Source organism: Tachypleus tridentatus, chromosome 6 (genome assembly GCF_004210375.1).
Source record: "Tachypleus tridentatus isolate NWPU-2018 chromosome 6, ASM421037v1, whole genome shotgun sequence".
In the NCBI taxonomy this organism is placed as follows: domain Eukaryota; kingdom Metazoa; phylum Arthropoda; class Merostomata; order Xiphosura; family Limulidae; genus Tachypleus; species Tachypleus tridentatus.
The window spans coordinates 136,133,195-136,145,779 of NC_134830.1; positions in this window are offsets into that span (position 1 = coordinate 136,133,195).

The window sequence follows — 12,585 nt, forward strand, 5'->3', positions numbered from 1 at the left end:
ACAACCAGATTACAGTAACGTAATCTGAAGTACAAATCCTCTAACATTAGAGATGGGGAGTGAAATTACAGAGTAACTATAGGCTCCTATGAAAAAATCACACACCATAAAACCGTGTATTTTAAAAGATAAATCGTCTTGAAATAATTTCACTCATATCCTCTTTGCATGTGGGGAACTGTATGCTTTAGCATAAGTCTGCAAAAGGCCTGTCTGTTTTCTGTCCGTAACGGGTATCGAACCCTCAATTATTGCGCTTAAAGTCAACATTAAATGAAGGGGATCATTGATGACGTTTGCCTATCTGTAGATGTCTTAAAATTTCGTAAATACAACTGCTCGAATTTACGGTAGTGAATATGTTATAATGTGACGGTCAGTGCCACTATTTGTTGGTAAAACCCAAGAGTTGGAAGTGGATGGTGATGACTAGTTTCATTCCTTCTAGTCTGTCATTGTTAAATTAGGGACAGCTAGCGCAAAGAGCCCAGAGCAAAGAACTTTTGCGCGGAATGCAAAAAACAAACAAATATATTTGTGTTTAATATGGCTGTTATATCATGATAATAGAATTTATTAACTTTTTGATCCATTTGCTAAGTTGTAACTAGTTTACTGTATTATGAAGGTCATAACCCCGAGTCGAGATTGGTTTAAATTTCACTAATGAGTATAAAAAGCTGAATAGCTGGCTGGAAGTGACAATAGGCTTTTTTATTCTTACCTGCAAACTTGCAATCAAGAGTGACCTAGAGGGCACGACTAACATCAAGTAAAACGAATAGTTTTCACCAGATGCTACACTCTAAATAGAAAGCCTGACTAAGAAAATTAATTTCTGCCAGTATTTCTGGGAAAAGGTCAGAAAGGCAAGATGTGTTTACAGTTCAGTTTCCGTCTCAAGTAGCAAACAGGATGTACGGATGTTACTTTACGATAGTTTATACGAAAATACAAGTATCTTAGATATTAAGCTGTTTTTGTATATATGCTTATCACAAACAAGTTATTGGATTCAGTGATTGCATACGCAATCACAAGATCGACACCCGTACAGAATATTTAGTGGTAGTTTTATTTTTAACTGCAAACGTAAAACTTTGATGCAAGACTTGGCACTCATGATTATCAGGCCCTCCATCTGGGGCGGAAACAGCCTAGTAAGCGTTATTGCATTCTGGCGAGAGGGGTACAGAAGTTCAGAATGGTTGAGTTGAAGCTGCAGGCACGGAAGTGATTGAACAATTTAATATCTTTTCGATTACTTCTATTTTTCAGTACGGTTGATAATTACAAAATAGCACATAAGATCACTGGAGAACAAAAATATACGTTAATATTTCACTACATACTATTTATAACGTGTTTCCATGTGATTTCCTGTAGTACTGATTTATTTACCTATGAGGATACTGACTTATTTTTCTCAACAAAATTTTCTTTCAAGGTATTCATAAGAGCATTTTAGGCTTAAATATGCATAAAGAACTGAAGAAGCGAATTAATATACTGGCGCAGTTCAACCACAGCTCCTTCTCTGAAAAAAAAGGAAAATAAAGGTTATTTGGCAGATTTTCTATCTATAAAAGAGTCTTAATATGAATACAAGACGACTAAAGATCACAAGAACATATTTTAATAACACAAACCAGAGTCGTAGACCCTGGCGAATGTATAGAATAAATTAACACATCAACATTACAGTAAACCAAGTATTAATATTTTTTTCTTTACCATAAAATAATTGGTGGAAATAATGACAAGAAAAAGAAAGGAACATAACCGAAGTGCAAATTAAAAAATTTGGTTTAAAATATTTGTTAGATTTCGAGGAAATTAAACATTAATAATGAACCCATTGTTTGTTTGTTGTCTAGCGCAACGTTTCACAATGGAGTAAATGTGCTCTGCTCAATGTATATATTAAAACTCAGGAATTTTTATAGTTACCCCCCTCCCCATACTTACTGCTAAGCCACTGGGAAGAGGGGACACAAACTCATGGATACACAAAAGTAAATTGTAATTAAATCAAATCATACGTAAGAAAGGCAAATGTGTAATGTCAGTTTGTGATACGTTGCAAAAATATATAACCTCATGGGTAGTTACAGTTCACAGTAAAAATCAAATTAGTTATTAATTCATATCAAAATTGCATGTATAAAGAAAACAAAATCAAAATATTCGACAAATCAAAAATATACGAATTTACTAAAGTCGAAACCTGTTTATAACACTCATAGAATTTCATCTGGCGCCCTCAGTTTTAAATGGAGGACAACAGGTTCTTCAAGGTAAGAGATAATGTTACTCCTCTGGTTCTTCAAGGTAAGAGATAACGTTACTCCTTTGGACGAACTTTACCTGATAATGCTTATTGCCTTGTCGAGATTTTTTTTTTTTTTCAGTTTATCAAATTTTTTCAGGAACCCAGTAGCCAAATTGTTTTAGTCATTTCATAATTAGAATTAGATCTTTTCTGTGTTCTGATCTTCGCTCATTGCAGTAATGCCCAGGCTTTGTTAATTAAACTTCTTGGGCCAGACACTGTTACTTATATCTCAAGGTTAATTGTACTGTGAAATTTGCTAGTTGGTACGTCGGAAGTTCCAAAGTTGCAAGTTTTGCTTCTACTGTGGGTATCTTGGAACACTTCAGTTTAAACAGAATAAATAGTTTTGGTCTAACTTTCTTTGACTTTTGTGACTTCTTTGATTTTATTTAGCATTGCTGTGGTTTTGTGGTACTTCACTTCTAGGAAAGTCTTCTTTTGTCATAAAATCTCCTGTTCCCACAAAATGGCACAGAGATGTCGTTTTTGTTTCATTCATGCCCAACGTACTCTATAACAGAGAAAATGTTATTCTTCTTTCCACTTCTTGACAAAAACCAGCATTGATTGGGCTGAAAACAAACTTGATCCATTATTTCTACAGAAGTGCTATTGGACAGCATTATAATAATAAAATTCAATGTGGCAAGATGTCTTGTTGCAGTCTCAGATATCGGCCATCTTGTGACATTCTGATTAACCTGTATAAGGACCACCTCTGCAGCTGGCTTCTTCTTTGGAAAGATGGAGTAAGGAGGATTTTAACTCTAATTCTTGGATAAACTAGTCATTCTTCATGGCAGCAGGCAAGCAGGTGGCCTCTATGTTGGAATTTAAAAAAAGTGACTGGAATGCATAGAATAAAGCATTTTGCTCAGTAAAGAGTTGGTAAGTAATAGTAATTTCACCTAGAATGGGTCAAAAGTTCAGTATCCTTTTTAGGATTAAAGTTCTAGATCTATCTAGGCAGTTCAACTGGAGAAGTTAAGCATACTGAAGACAGTTGTCAGAAGCACTTATATGACGAGTAGGCCAAGAAGCGATGTTTAGGTCTTGGTTCTGTTATCTATGAATGACAACAAGCCCAATTTGCGTTGGAAAGGGCCATTTGAAGTACACAGAATGATGAACAGAATATACTATAAAGTGAATGTGGATGGGAAGATCAACATCTGTTGAATAGGTACTTTGAGAGAGAAGAAGACATAACAAATGCAGCTATTGAGGCATAGATAGACATGACAGGTGTAGCTATCATAGAATTAAAAAACAGTGAATTAGTCATAGAATATGAAAATATACTGGACCTAAGATCACTGAGTGAAGATGAGGTGTACAAATATGTCAGTATCAATAAAGAACTAACTAACAACCAAAAAAAAAAGAGCAGCAGATGTCATCTCAGATACATCAGGCAAGATATAACTTGTGCAACACAAGATCATAACCAAAACAAGGGACTTTGTTAAGGTGAAGCCTGTCAGATGCTCTATGAGATGAAAGACCAACAAAATAACTGCAAATATTGGTGCAAACTGCATGAGAATACTTTGTGTATGAACTGAAAACAGTCTTTGTATAAAGTACAAAAATATTCTTAATATTTTTCTTGAAGAGGGACTTTCTGTTATGTATACAGAATTGTTTCACTTAGGTCTAATGTGAGAGTTATGATTTTGACAAATTAAATCATGATTGTTGAATTAAGTATTTTACGAAGTGATAATTTATCACAGGTTTGCTTACATAGCTCTTTACGAACCATTTGTTGTATGGTTCACTCGATGTCATGTTACTCAAATCTTCTGAAATTTTCTCGTTGCTTTAAGTCGTTACAGCATAACGTCTCATAGTTTGTAGAAAGCTATAGACCTTCAGGTTGGCAATATATATAAGCGATCAAATTGGTGAAGTAAGTAATTCAGTGAAAATAAAAGTGAGTCAAAGTTAGTGTGAGATATAGTCAAATATATCTAGACTATGTGAATTTTGTCGAAAAGAGTGTATTGTCGCGACTTTTAAAGTGTAATAATCGTAAATTGTATTGTAATAACAGAGTATAGAGGAATAATTTGTCTTATTAGCTGTGCTCTAAGGTAACTGAACTGGTCTGTGTGACAATTATTTATAGTTCTGGATACAATTATGATAGCCAATAGTGTAAATAATCTTAGGTACATACGTTTGATTTCTTTTAAATATATTAATTTAAAACAAATGAATTGTGTGCTGTTTGTTTATTGTTGAAATTTATCACCAACAAATCACAGATGTCTACTGTAAGAATCACAGCCTCTGTAAAAACCTGACAAGTGGTAAAATGAATTGTGAAATCAAAATACCCAAATAATCTCGATTGGGTATATTAACCATTTGTCACGTAAGGAGCTTAATATGCCATAGGAATATCCAATAGTTTCAGATACAACAAGAATAGATTTTGGCGTGGCTATGGCTACTTCTGGAGAATGCAAGCTTAAATGCAGTACTCAGAACTATGTCTGTAAATATTACATCAAGTTGCACAGCTACACAAACAAATCTTTTTAGATGGCTTATCCCTTAAAAACTAACATTGCCTATTATATAATTTTCGTAGAATGCTTAAGGCAGCTAGTCATCACCACCCACCGCCAACTCTTGGGCTACTCTTTTACCAACGAATAGTGGGATTAACCGTCACATTATAATGCCCCCACGGCATGTTTGGCGCGACGCGGGCGCGAACCCGCGGATTACGACTCGCACACCTTACGCGCTTGGCCCAAAAGTACACTGTAGTTATTTAGTTATTAGTGGTTCGGATGAGCTTGCTTTTGTTCACAAATCAGCTCAGTATTTGGAGTTATGGTTGTTTCCTCCGAGCGCAAATCATCTTCAATAGCCTGTTTCGAAATTTGGTCTTTGTAGCTGTATACAGTGAAAATATTTGCTCACAAAGATATGTTGTTGGAAAACGTGTCAAGATTTTCAAAGTTCTATTACTTATTTTAGGGTATTCCATGGAAATTTGAATTCAGAATTGTGTAATTTCTTCCTGCTGAAATTATATTTTTAGGGTGTAATCAGTTGAAATTTCTATAAGCTGTTCTTTCTCTATCAAAGGAAAATCGTTGGTATTTGCAAAGTCAACAAAGGGATTTTGAATCCACAGTAATTTTTCTAAATGAGGGGGGAAGTACTCCCCAATAGTTGTACACAAATCAGATATGTGCTGCAAGACTGAAACTTTTCCATCTTCACTAAAGGAAATTTCATTCATAAGTAAAAAAAAACAAACAAAAAAACACTGAAATTTTCGAAGCAACTACGTTCTTCCATAAGTATACATTCACCCAAAAGTTGTATCTTACGTTGAAGCGCTTCCATTTCACTCTGAACTTTGAAGCACGTTACCCTGATACTCTGCATTGTAGCATTCACTTCATTTACATAGGCATATACGTCCGAAAGGTAAACCACTTTCTGTATCCAGCATTTGTCCATTAATTTGTATGCAAGTTCAAAATAGAATTCAGATAAAAATAAACCTATCTCCTCACGCAGTTCGTAAAACAGAGTAAGCACTTTTCCCCGAGAAAGCCATCGGATTTCAGTATGAAGCAGCACATTTTTATACAAACTTCCCATATACTCACAGAGTAAACTGAAGATCGTCGCATTGAATGGCCTTGATTTTATAAAATTAACTATTTTCATGACATCACCCAATACCTCTTTTAAATCTTCTGGCATTCGTTTTATTTCAAGTGCATGACATGAAGACAGCAGTGGATACTCTCGATATCCAAGTTTTTCTTTATTATGCGTACCACTGTGTTTGAATATTTTCCAATCATAACTGCAGTCCCATCAGTGTAAATACTTGAGAAAAGCAGCTATTGGATCTCATGTTCTTCCATAAATAAATCGATCAGTTTAAATATTTCTTCGCCTGTTGTTTAAGTAGGCAGAAGTTTTCAAATTAGCATGTCTTCTTCAAAACTAGCTTCGTGAATATAGCGAACAAACACAAGCAACATCGCATAACCTGCGATATCTGTTGATTCATCCATCTGAAGCGAAAATGTTGGACTCGATTTTACTCGCCTTATTAACTCCGTTAAGCAATTTGCAGACATATCCTTGATTCTTCAAGAAACCGAGTTGTCAGAAAGGGGTACAGACTTAATGCTTTTAATAAATTTCTCATCAATCATGCACTATATCAAATCTTTGCGCATAATTTTATCAAATCTTCTGCAATTGTGTGAGCTTCACCTGCTTTTGCAATACAGTAGCTAACACGATATGAAACAATAAGAGTACCTTTGTTATTCTGATGGACATACGAACGAAATATAGCTTTCCTTGCATTTAATGCAAGCACTTTGTTTTAAAAGTTGGATTTTTTTAATTGGGAGTGTTTGGTTTCTTAATGCCGTTTTAACTTTGCTGGATGCAAACTATTGTTACTCAACATTGTTCTACATTCAACACACAGCCTACCATGTCCATTTTTATTACCTGTCCGTGTAAAACTACATTCAATAAAACTTTCATCATATTTTCTTTTCTTTCGTGTTTAGGTACTTCTTGCATCATCCTGCGTTGGTGCCTGCACACGACGATACATTCGTATTGAGCCTAGAGCCTAGGCCTAGGAAGATTTTCACTCGTATCAAATTGATCACTGATATTCAGTTACTCATCCATTATAAGGGTGACAACTAATTATTAATTATATCTTATATCTTTGGCACTTCGAAAGTATTTTCATGGACACAAAATAGCTCAATGAAAACTCGTTCAAGCACTTGAATTTTATCATCGTACAACGACATGCTGACCAAAGATCAATGTTGCCATAACGAAGTCAGAAATAAAGATTTGTGGAAAAAAGCTAGACCGCTAGAATAATATATTTTTCTAAAGGAAAATAGTAACCTATTATTTTTACTTTTTTTTAGTTTTGTAATAGAAATTTTAAGCCAAATAACAAAATATTAAGCCAGGTCTGACGTGCGTCTAAGTCTCGAAGAAAATAAAATATGACGTCATGCGGGCGTATAACATCATGGAGCTCATTGGTACCAAGTTTGTCCAATTAAACTGCAACGAATATAACCTAACCTAACAATTACCAATTATAATTGTCATAAATATAAATATACTTTGAAATTGAAACAATTGATACTGTATCTAATTGCATCACAAGGTTTCAAATTTGGACAAGTTTCAGCTATGGCGTCACGTTTAATTGTGTTCGAGATTTAGCCGCTTGGATTAGCTGGCTTTTGAAAGACAGTTGGCATCACTTCCCACAGCTGACCGATGTTTCATACGAAAGTTACTAGGTTATCTTGTATCTCCAATGGCGCATGCGATCTTGAAACGGTGCCACATCTACTAGCAATAAGCGAAGTCACTGTTGAGATTGTATCAATACTTTCACTTCGAGAACTTCCCCGAAGCTAAATAAAATCGTCAGGCATTAGGCAAAATAAAATATTAAAAGGCCCGATATGCGATAAACGTGTTTTATTAAAGTTATATTTTACTTTTTTGTACAGTGTATTCTGATTCAATTTTATAGTTTTAGGAAAAAATATTAACATTCTAAAATTTCCTCGCAGAGCTCCAGAAAGCTATGGCGTAGCTCAAGTGCTCCACGGAGCTTAGTTTGAAAAACCATGTATTAGACCACTATTTGGAGGTTATGTTTCTTGTCAAAACTGCTTTGTTTCCGTGAAATGGTCATCTGCTTTAAAGTGAAAGACCCAATTTCGCATCCACACTGAAGATTTCTATCGGTTGTTATACTGGAGTTGGATACAATTAATATAAACTGGAGTATGTAAACGACGTGGATTTCTACTGAAATAATTTTTTTTCTATGATTTGTTTAATTTTATGGGTGCATATTAAAAATTCTGCCTTCTTTTAAATTAAAAAATACTGCTTTCAATGTACTTCTGGTTAGAAATTCCAAGGTGACCAGAGGTACTTCGAATCGTTGAGAGATGGTGGCTGAATGAAAACCCCGCCTCGTCGTAACTTTTTTTTTTTTTCTCTTAGGCTACGGGCTCAAATTTTTTGATAAATTCACAAGCTTATTTTACTGAATAGATGTAAGACACACCGTCGATTATCGAGCTTCAGATATCACGTTCCATATGACCTCTGAAGCTCGTATTTATAAGAAGTGTGTGAACTGTCAAATAACGAAGTATTTCATGGTTTCGTTCGTTTTGAATTTCACGCAAAGCTATACGAGGGATATGTGCGCTTATAGTCCCTAATTTTGCAGTGTAAGACAAGAGGGAAGGCAGCTAGTCATCACCACCCACCGCCAACTCTTGGGCTACTCCTTTATTAACGAATAGCGAAATTGACTGGACATTACGTCTCCACGGTTGACAGGGCAAGCATATTTGGTGTGATGTGGATTTGAACTCGTGACCCTCAGATAAAACAATATAGTCATTGATCTTTGGATAAATGTTATCTGGTCCAGAAGCTTTATCGTTCTTTAAACTTTTTATACAGTATGCTGCTGGAGACAAACTGTACCCTATACTGGAAATTATTGGTAATTTTTTTTAACAAGGTGAAAATTTAGGTTATTCAATCTTATTTTCATTTAGAAACTGTTGGGAATTAAGAATATTGCTTAAATATTCATAACTAAAATGGAAAAAAATAAAATAAAATAAAAGAATCAGCCATTCCATAATCCTCACATATGAGCTTTCCTGTATCATTCCTTAGAGATTCCACTCCTATTCTAATGTTGTGTTTACCAATAATGCATTTGATGAAATCCTTACTATTTGTTTTTACATTTCTAGCCAATCTTTTATTTTCATATAGTTTTTGATTTCCTAACTTCTCATTCAATAATATCTTTTGATCATCTGTAATTCTCCAAGTCTCCCATGATTACAGTGAATTTAAACTTCTTACACTTATAATGCTTTTTAGTTTCATCCTTCATATCATTTGTAACACAGTCATCAATTTTTGTGTATAACGAACATGCCAATCTTGAATGTTTATTTTTAACATTTTTCTACATTTGATTGGCATATCCAACTAATTCAGTTATCCAGTTTGCAGCATATAATTATTGTCTCTCCTCTTTAAAATTTTATTAGATTTGGAACCTAGGATTCACTAATACTTATCCCTACATAAACTAAACATCAAATTTAATTGAACTCTCAAATGTTTCCCAACCTCTACCCTATCAATCATTGCTTTATTAGAAGTCAGCAACAAATATTTAATAATACTATTCCTAATAGGTTCCCTAACCAATTAACTGTTAAAGCAGTGGTTCTTAACCTGGGTTCAATCGAACTCCAGGGGTTTGGTGAGTCAGTCTGAGAGGTTTGGTGGAGGTCAAGACACACACACTGTGTGTGTGTCCGTTCCGTTCACCCCACTCGTATGATTCGTGACGTCATGCTCCACTTGGCCATCATTGGCCGCGGCTAATCACGTCACATCACTTGGCCTTAATATCTATGCTGCAGGGAACTTCGTGCACATAGCACTCGACTTGTGACTGTAGTAATCGTGCGTCATTTGTGATTTTTTTCCTTATTTTTCAATCCTTCATACTAACTATGTCGAGTAAAAACAGAAAGTGGTCGGACGAATACGTACAATATGCATTAACGTGTATAACGGACCATGATGGAAATCAGCATCCTCAATGCATGATTTGCAATACCAAATTGAGCAATTCTAGTCCAGCACTGGCAAAACTAAGACAACACTCCCTAAAGCTGCATGGAGACGGGAAATACTAGAACACAACGCTTGCTCAATTCAAGGTAAAGAGAGTCAGGTTCGATGAAAAGGCTACTTTGCCTGTTCTCGGCTTTGTACCCATCGACAAATCGATCCTCACAGCATCGTATAGAGTTGTGTACTTGATCACAAAGCAGGGCAAACCACACATTATTGGTGAAGCACTCGTAAAACCAGCTGCGTTGAAGATGGCGAATATCACGCTGGGAAAAGCTGCTGAAAATAAGTTATCCCAAATTCCTTTTTCAAATGACACCATCAGCAGCAGAATAGATGACATGAGTGATTACATCTTGGCTCAAGTAGTTGCAGATCTGATTTTAAGCCCAGCAAAATTCAGCCTTCAACTCGATGAGACCACCGACGTTTCCAATCTAAGCCAGCTTGTTGTATTCGTGCACTATGTGAAGAAAGACAATTTTTTATTTTGTAAGCCTCTTACAACAACAACTAAGGCAGCTGACGTGAAGAAACTTTTAGATTACTTCTTATGAGACAACGATATTTCGTGGGATATGGTTTCTGCAGTTTCTTTGGACGAAGCTCCAGGTATGCTGGGACGAAACTCTGGTTTTGGTGCACTGCTGAAAGCCTATGCACCACACATCATTGTAATGCACTGTGTTCTGTACAGGCATGCATTGGCAACAAAAACCTTGCCTTCAAAACTGGCAGAAGTATTAAAAATTGTAGTGGAATATGTGAACTTTGTGCGAAATAGTGCCCTGAAGCACTGCATCTTCAAAGAGCTGTGTACTGAAATGGGCTTTGAATTCGAGGTACTTCTGTACCATTCTAACGTTTGGTGGTTATCTCGGAGAAAGGTGCTGAATCGTGTTTTTGCCATGGGTGTGGAATTAGCCCTGTTTTTGCGAGAGCACCAACATTGTCATGCAGATTGCTTTCCACTTTCAAATGACAAAATCAGCAGCAGAATAGATGACATGAGCAATGACATCTTGGCTCAAATAGTTGCATATCTGATTTCAAACCCAGCAAACTTCAGCCTTCAATTCAATGAGACCACCGACATTTCCAATCAGAGCCAGCTTGTTGTATTCATGCACTATGTGAAGAACGACGAGATAAAAGAAGATTTTTTATTTTGTAAGCTTCTAACAACAGCAACTAAGGTAGCCGACATTAAGACACTTGTGGATGTGGATGGAAATGATATGAGAGTGGCACATGCCAAGGTGAAGCCGTGCATTTCTAAACTTGTCTCTGAAAGGCAACAGCAAAAGTCACATTGATTTGTAGTAAATATTCATTGAGTTATGTTTTTGTTTTTGTGTGAAATTCATGTTTTGTTGGCTTTGTTCTTTAAACAGTGATATTGTGTGCAACTGATGCATGGTTCATTTTGTGCACTAATAAAATATCTACTTATGTTTTAAATTTGAAAAAAATCATTTTATTTTTTCCAATTGCGAATGATTCAGTGAATGTCATCATTTTTGCAACAAAGTCTGTTCCTTTTCTTCATTTTTATGTCTTCCATCCTCGAAAAGGATTGCTCGCAAAGATACATTGTAACAAACGGTATGAGTATCTCAAGGGCTTTCTTGGCAATAAGAGGGTATGTTACGATTTAGTGACACCAAAATGTTGAGAGCATTGTTGTTCTGAAAAGATGCTGTTAAACCTGACTCTGCTGAAGTTCAATGATTTCATCGAGATATTCATCATTTACATCTGCTGTTGCAACACTAAACATGAACGGCTGTCTCACCCATGCTGGATATGACTCTCTGATAGGGAAGTATCCATTGAGAGACTTTGCGAGCTCATCTAAGTGCACGGCAATTGCTTGCTTCAGTTCCCCGGGTACAGAAATGTTTCCGATTTCAGATACATCTTTGATCTTACTCACACAGTCGTGCAGCAGGGTAAAGTTTGCGAAGTTATCATTCTCTGTTCATCTTTCCATTATGGTAGCTTTTTTTGAAAAGCCTTCAGGTTTTCTTCTGCTTCAATGATGTTGACTCCACCGCCCTACATCTGTAGATTGAGATGACAGATAGAATTGAAGATATCAGCCATGTACACCAAATTGAGAATGAATTCAGATTTTTCAAACAATCTGCATGATAACGTTGGTGGTGTTGCAAAAACAGGACTAATTCCATACGCATGGCAAAAACACGATTCAGCACCTTTCCCCAGGATAACCATCGAATGTTAGAATGGTACAAAAGTACCTCGATTTTAGAGCCCATTTCATTACACAGCTCTTTGAAGATGCAGTGCTTCAGGCATTATTTCAGACATTTCATAACTTTTTTAATACTTCTGCCAGTTTTGAAGGCAAGGTTTTTGTTGCCAATGCATACCTGTGCAGAACACGGTGTGTTACAATGATGTGTGGTGCATCGGCTTTCAAGTGTAAACCAAAACCAGTTTTGTCTCGGATTGACTGAAGCTGTGTCCAAACAAACTGCAGAAACCATATC